At 48.9% G+C, this 7453-nt stretch overlaps 1 long non-coding RNA gene across 1 annotated transcript; it reads right to left on the bottom strand.

The window, feature by feature from the left end:
- Positions 1-2149: 2149 nt before the first annotated feature.
- LOC112269210 lies at positions 2150-6691 on the bottom strand. Its single transcript, XR_002960704.1, has 3 exons — positions 4078-6691; positions 3912-4001; positions 2150-3822 (listed from the first exon to the last, which is right to left on the bottom strand). It is a non-coding gene; the product is annotated as an uncharacterized LOC112269210 (long non-coding RNA).
- Positions 6692-7453: the final 762 nt, after the last annotated feature.

The following is a 7453-nucleotide window of genomic DNA, read 5'->3' as shown; positions in this document are numbered from 1 at the left end:
TGTTAGTTTCACGCCAAGAAGAGCAACCAGCCGGCTCCAGCCCTGCAAGTCATCCCGTCCTCGTGGCCGTTTGCGGTCTGGGGGCTGTATATCGTTGGAAAAATGCCACGAGCTGTTGGCGACTACGAGTACCTCCTCATGGCCATCGACAAGTTCTCTAAATGGATCGAGGTGGAGCCTGTGCGAGCTGTCACAGTGCAGGCGGCCATTAAGTTCTTCAAGGGCATTGTGTGCCGGTTTGGTGTGCCTAATGGCAACATCACCGACAATGGCACGCAATGGCACGCAATTCACTAGTGCGGTGTTTCAAGCTTATTGCAAGGACATGGGCACTAAGATTCACTTCGCCTCTGTTGCTCACCCAAGGAGCAATGGGTAGGTGGAGCGCGCCAACACAGAAGTGCTGCGGGGGCTCAAGACGAAAATCTTTGACAAGCTCAAGGGCCACGGGAAAAACTGGGTCAATCAGGACCACACCAAGTCGGCCGACGGGTCAAACTTCGTTTGCCCTCGTCTACGGGGCAGAAGCAGTGCTGCCCATCGAGCTCAAGCATTGGTCATCTTGGGCACGTGCGTACGGTGATGAGAGCCGACACGCGCAGAGGATTGACGACCTCAACTTCATCGAAGAGATTCGATGCCGGACTGCTGCGCGAGCTGCGAACTATCAGCAAGGGCTCCGTCATTATCACGACACGAGAGTCCGTCCCTGGGGGCTCGAGGTTGGAGACCTCGTCCTGCGCCGGATACAAGGAACGAAGGCTGGGAACAAGTTGACTCAAAACTGGGAAGGCCCTTTTCGGGTAGTGCAAGTGACCAGACCGGGGGCTGTCCGGCTGGAAACTGAAGAAGGCTTGCCAGTGCAAAATAGCTGGAATATTGAGCACCTGCGCTAGTTCTACTTGTGAAACGGTGGCGCCTTACCCACGGGTGACGCTGCTGCAGAGTGCCTCTTTAAGCTAGTGTACCCGGGCGAGGCCCGATTGTAATCCACTAGCAAATACGAATAAAGATAAGTGTTGCTTCAATCCATGCTCTCTTTTGCTTCTGTCTCCTGCTCTAGGTGCACGGAATTGTCTCCTCATCCTTGGCTGTGAGCAGGGGGCTGCCGGAACCCCTAAAACCAAGCTCGTTACCGGGCTTCCCCGGAACGATGCACAACCATTCCTGGACCAGTCCGCAGCGCATATAGTGCTCGCAGAGCACCCTGGAACGGAAAGAGTGCTCACACCCAAGTCTGAGGTCGGCTCTTCTGTGCCCGGGGGCTGGGAGGCAGGAGATTACCCGGTGTATGCTGTTTTTCGTGCATTTTGACTTTTTTTGTTTGCTATGCACCTTGGGCGGCGAGAGAATCTGACATGCAGGTTAAAGATGAGGACTCAGGCACACTGTGATGCTCGTTGAGCTATCACGGGTGGTGTCGTTTTGCGAGTGAGTTGTACATATATGGCAATTACTTCAAGGCTTGATGCAGGAAAATGAGACAGGGCCAGTATCTCCACAAATGCGTTGGTGATTCTGCGTACGTGGCGGCAAGGGCAACACCGTGGCTATATAAAGACTGGAGCAAGCACGATTCTATCCACAGACAGCAAGGCGAGCGATGCCGCAGAGAGGCGATGGTGGTGCATGCCTCGGCGCCGAGGGTGTTCCCACCATCTCGTCCTTGCTGCATCACTTAGAAGGCGAGCAATGTCGTAGAGAGGCGGTGATGGTGCAAGCCTCGGTGCCCAGCGCCGAGGGTGTTCCCATCATCGCGTCCTTGCTGCATCCCTCATGAGAGAATTCCAGACACAGAGATTCCACATTCGACAAGACAGCAGAGAGCTAAGTACTTCGCCTAGCATTGTCAACTTTCTCTTTTTTGGCACTGGCCTGCAAGGTAGGCTCCTTCCTTTGTGTGGCTGGAGTGTGCGAAGGACGCTTGTGGGGGTAGTACGCTCCTCGTGCAAGTTCGCGGGTCCATCCCGGAATTGCATGCCTAGGAGTAGTTAACCCGCAGGTGGAGTGGCTAGCCGCTGCTATCTTGCTCCAGGTCGGCACTGCGGGTCCGTCCCGGGTCCCTGGTCCGGCTTGGCACGTAGTTGGCGAGTCCTCGGGAACACAAGACTCAATACACAAAGAATAGAGTAAAACTACGGCAAGATAGTTATAAGCAAGGAACAAGTAAACTTGATTAAGCAAACAAGTTGAAAGTATCACAGATAAGTTCACGGGCTAATTAAGGCTATTACGATACAAATTGTACGCCACCATGCGCCAATTGGAGAAATACGCGGGAGGGACTTCCGGGTTAGCAGCCTCAGTAGCGGGTGCTTCCTCAGCAGGAGTCTCCCCAGCAGCTTCGGCTTCGTCGGAAGCGGCTTGCCCCGTCATCCACACCACCATCTCGTCGACGAAGCTGCTAACGGCGCTGATGTGAACCTCCTTGTTCTCCTCAGCTGACCAATCATTGAAGATCGCCTCGAAGAGGGAAGTCAGGATGGGCCTGGTGGATGTGCGGCAGGATGGCGCCGGCGACTTGTCAGGTGGCAACGCTCACTTGCCGGTCCCTGAAGCTGCGGATGCGCTCCACCACGCCAGTCAGCCTCCCCACGAAGTCCACAAGGAAGGGGATGAGGGTGCTGATGTTGCTGCCGTCGATGGCTGCCGAGGACACCCCCAGCTTCGACAGCGACTCATTCCCCATCTCTGCAAACCTGCGGAGTAGCGCCGTGTTCCCCTGCCGCTGGGTTAGCAGCTGCAAGTGGTTGCGGTGGACGTACTCGGCCTCAGCCTTCTGATTCCTGAGTTCGTCCTGTAGCTTTGTGATCTTTGACACCTTCTCCGAGTTCTCCTCGTCGAGTTGGCGGAGATTGTTCCGGGCGATGTCCAGCTCGCCCTTGAGGGCAGTAGGCAGCGTTGGCCTCTGACGCAGCCTTGAGCTGCTCCTGGAGCTCGCGCTCCCGGGTTTGGAGCTGCTCCCGCAACTCCTTCTCCCGCAGCACAGACCGAGTCGCCGCAGCCTGTGTTGCCGTGGCCTGCTCCCCGAGTTGCTGGCGCAGTTGCTGGATCTCGATGGAGTAGCTGGAGATCATCCTTCTCTTCTCGTCGAGGCGCTCTTGGAAACCCTTCAGTGCTTCCCGGTGTACCCCTTCAGCTTGAGCGCGCGCTACCTCCAAGGACTCGAGCGCCTTCTGGTGCTCCAGTCGCAACACCTACAGCTGCCGTTGGGCGGGTGCCTCCAGAACCAAAGGCTCGGTCGCCTCGGCCCGAGCTTGCTGCGCCACCCAGATTTCCTCTTAGAGCCATGCCAGCTCCTGCCGCCGCTCCTCGAACCGAGCTGTGGGCGCACCCAGTTGTAGCAGCTGACAAACTCCAGCTGCTGCCGCTGGATGCCGTCGATGATCTCGTGGCCTTGGTCGAAGATGCTGGGGTCCCATCTCAGTGGACCCCAGGCTGCTCCAGCGATCGCCCCGGCGCTTGAGGAGGCCCCCGCGGCCATGGTCTGGGACCGCACAACCTCCTTGGGCGCTGTTAAGGGCACACGCTCCCTCTCGCTGCCTCCCGTCTCGAATGCGCCGCCGACCTCCGCCTGGGGGCTCGGCGGCCGCTCTTGGCCGGTTCCCGCCATGCTGCGGCCCTGCGGCCACCACCTCCCCGGCTCCCCAGTCGGTACCGGGTTGCTCGGCTGGTTGCCGAGCAGATTCGCCTGGCCCCCACTTGGTCTGGTGGAGCGCTGCTCCGCTGTTTCCTTAGGAGCCACATCCATGACGGCCATGGTTGCTCCCGGGGTGAGTCAGGCAGCGTCGCCACCCGTGGTTGCGGTGACCGGCGAAGCTGCTAAAGAAGTCGTAAAAAGGAGGAGAATGAGACGCAGGGGGATTCGAAGGAAAAAAGGGGGTTGGGATGCCGAAGTGAGGCCTGCGTACCGTCTTGGGCATCCCCTCCCTCCACGTGGGTTGCCTCCTGGCACCCACCGTCGTCCTTTGCCGGGTCGATCCCGGCAACATCTCCTTCCCCTACACGAAGACCGTGAAGAAAGCCTTAAGGCTTCGGCAAGTAGAAAGCATCAGGATGCATGGTTGCTGGGCGTACCTGCTCCCGGAGTTACCACTTCGTCCGCGATGTGGATTGCGCTGTCCACATCAGCGGTTGCGGCCGTGATGACGGGAAAATGGGGCGGGAAATACGCGTCCACGTCATAGAGACAGATAGTATAAATTAAATGCATAAAAGCGTAAAATAAATAAAAGATCAAACATTGCAAGCTCTTTATTTCCAGAACTCTTACATTTACATCAAAATTCTGTCAATTACATCTCCAAAGAGAAAACCCCTGATTAAGAAATTCCAACATAACTATTACATGACATTACAACACATGAGTATCTAAAACTATGAAAATAAAACTCCTCATCGCTGTCGTCAGCGTCGGCGTGCTCAAAGAAGTCTTGATTTTTTATTTATGCTAACGTATGGGTAACATGATAATCATGGTTAAAATTCATCTATGCTGATATGTGAGTAGCATAGTAACTATGATTTGTTCATGGGATGACATATTTTATTTTATATCATCGATATAACATATGTGCACGTATAGGTGCCAAGTCCATTTAGTTGATCAACCATCATATATTTTAATCATGTAAAAGTGCTCTAATCAGTTGACAATGTATATAATCTATTTAGATGGCTAATCAGCAGGCTAAAATGGCATCCCAAATATACGCGCACATGTGCCAAAGATCATACATGTATTTTCTATATACATGCATGGATGAAGATATGTATTTGACGTGGACTATTATATAGTTGACCCAAGTACTATATGCAGATCGAACTCAGGGTTTCGTAATCCACGTGTGCTACATGGCCTAAGCTATCATTTAATTCTTTGGATGCATGCACCTATATGAAAGTAGTGCATGGCTTGATCTATACGCAGATGCAGACAATCATATCAAGAGAGTGTATAATTTAATTTATATTTATATGAGTCACATGCATAAAACTATATGAAATGCAACCATGGTTCAATTTTAATTTATATGAAACATCTTGTAGCATGTAAGACTAGTTTTCTATAGCCTTAAATGAATGTGCGACTAAAAATTAGTCAACATGTTTATATGATTTTAGATTTCAGTTATATGAGGATTTGTTATATAGTCTCATTTCATTTGTATTAATACTAACGCCGTGTGACAATATGCCCATGTGTAGTATATTTCGTTTATACTAATACTAACACCGTGTGACAATATGCCCACGTGTAGTTCAATTCATTTGTATTAATGCTAGCATCGTGTGACAATATGCTCACGTATAGCATGTTTCATTTGTATTAATACTAACACCGTGTGACAATATGCCCACGTGTAATACAATTCATTTATATTGATGCTAGCATCGTGTGACAATATGCCCACGTGCGCAACATGATGTATAGCAATTTATAGGGATGATGCAGCATGTGAAAATTATCTATTCAATTTAAAGACGTGGGACTAAATTGTGCATCAAGTATATGTGTGCAATATTTTTGATGAGCTAACTTACATGGATATGAAATTATAAAATATCTATGTACCAAAATATGGCCCATAACTCTAGAATGGGTTACTTGATTTGTGACAATATGCCTGAATCAAAAGCATAATCCCTTATCATAAATGCTTCTTGGTTTGTGACAATATGCCCACGTGTAGTATATTTCGTTTATATTAATACTAACACCGTGTGACAATATGCCCACGTGTAGTTCAATTCATTTGTATTAATGCTAGCATCGTGTGACAATATGCTCACGTATAGCATGTTTCATTTGTATTAATACTAACACCGTGTGACAATATGCCCACGTGTAATACAATTCATTTATATTGATACTAGCATCATGTGACAATATGCCCACGTGCGCAGCATGATGTATAGCAATTTATAGGGATGATGCAACATGTGAAAATTATCTATTCAATTTAGAGATATGGGACTAAATTGTGCATCAAGTATATGTGTGCAATATTTTTGATGAGCTAACGTACATGGATATGAAATTATAAAATATCTATGTACCAAAATATGGCCCATAACTCTAGAATGGGCTACTTGATTTGTGACAATATGCCCGAATCAAAAGCATAATCCCTTATCTTACCATGAATGCTTCTTGGCTTGTGGAATTATGCCCAGGCCAAGAGCCGAAATGCAACAAGATATATATGCAAAAATCTAAGAATAAGCCTCTCGATTTGTGACAATATGTCCAAATCGAGAGTATAATTCTTGGTCCTATTATGAGGTGCCTCTTGACTTGTGACAGTATACCCAAGCCAAGAACCAAATATGCAACAAGATATATGTGCAAAATTTAAGAACAAGCCACTCGATTTGTGACAATATGCCCAAACCAAGCACTAAATCCTTGATCCTATCATGAAAAGCTTCTTGGCATGTGACGATATGCCAAAACCAAGAGCCAAATATGCAACCATATCTGACTTGCAAGAAAGGGAAGGCCTCCTAATTTGTATTATCAAACCACCATGTCTCACCTTTGTTGAAGGCTACCGACGTTGAGTCCTCCGACACGCCTGACCAAGCAGATGGGAAGCAGCAAGCAGCAAGCAGCAGCAGGAGGAAAGGCGTATGCGTGTGTGGATTACAGCAGCAGCATTTGGGATTGCAGCAGCTGAGTTGATTGATAGAAAAAAACGTGAGCCGCCAGCGGCAGGTCTTCTCCTCTGTATTTATAGGCAGGGGAGACTGAGTTTCAGCCGGGCGACGTGCGCACGTCTGCCGGTCGTGGACGTGGGGCAGACTTATCTCTTTCTTTTCTATTTTTTTCTCTGTTAATCGAGCGAAGTCGGCAGCAAGCGATCGTGGGGAGCAACGGGCCTTGACCAGTCTAATCTCATACTAGTCCACTTTTGCATGCATGCTAATTAAGATGGGCTCGACGTTTTTGGGCTGATTAGTATCAATGGTTAGTCTCATTAACCCACGTGGACGTGCATGTTGATTGAGATGGGCTTTGAGCCATATATGCACCCACGTACGTGGTCAGGCTTGATCACGATGGAATTTGGATTATCAGCTATAATAGCTGATTTAGGGGTTACTTAATTATTGCACATGGTCCTTTTCTTTATGCCACACTGGCAACATCGGTTTTTCTTTTTATGATAATTAATTTGTATTTCATAGGTTCATCCTTTATTTTGCATCAGACGGAGTTTGCCATCTAAAAATATCTTCTCATATAATTACCATATTATTTAATGTGCGACGCCGAAATCGGTGTCAACAGATGCCCCTCGAGGTCTGGGTGCGAATAAGAATATTTATTTCGGGTCCAGAGCTCGAAAATATCTATGCGTATTTTTATGTCCATCCTTTTTTTTTATCGGATTATTATCTATTCATCCATCGATTTGAAAGTTTGTTGAATCATCACCGGATAAGTCAG

This window comes from Brachypodium distachyon, chromosome 5 (assembly GCF_000005505.3).
Source record: "Brachypodium distachyon strain Bd21 chromosome 5, Brachypodium_distachyon_v3.0, whole genome shotgun sequence".
Lineage (NCBI taxonomy): Eukaryota > Viridiplantae > Streptophyta > Magnoliopsida > Poales > Poaceae > Brachypodium > Brachypodium distachyon.
Note: the sequence above shows the minus strand (reverse complement) of the source record. Positions and strands in the feature narration are given on the sequence as shown.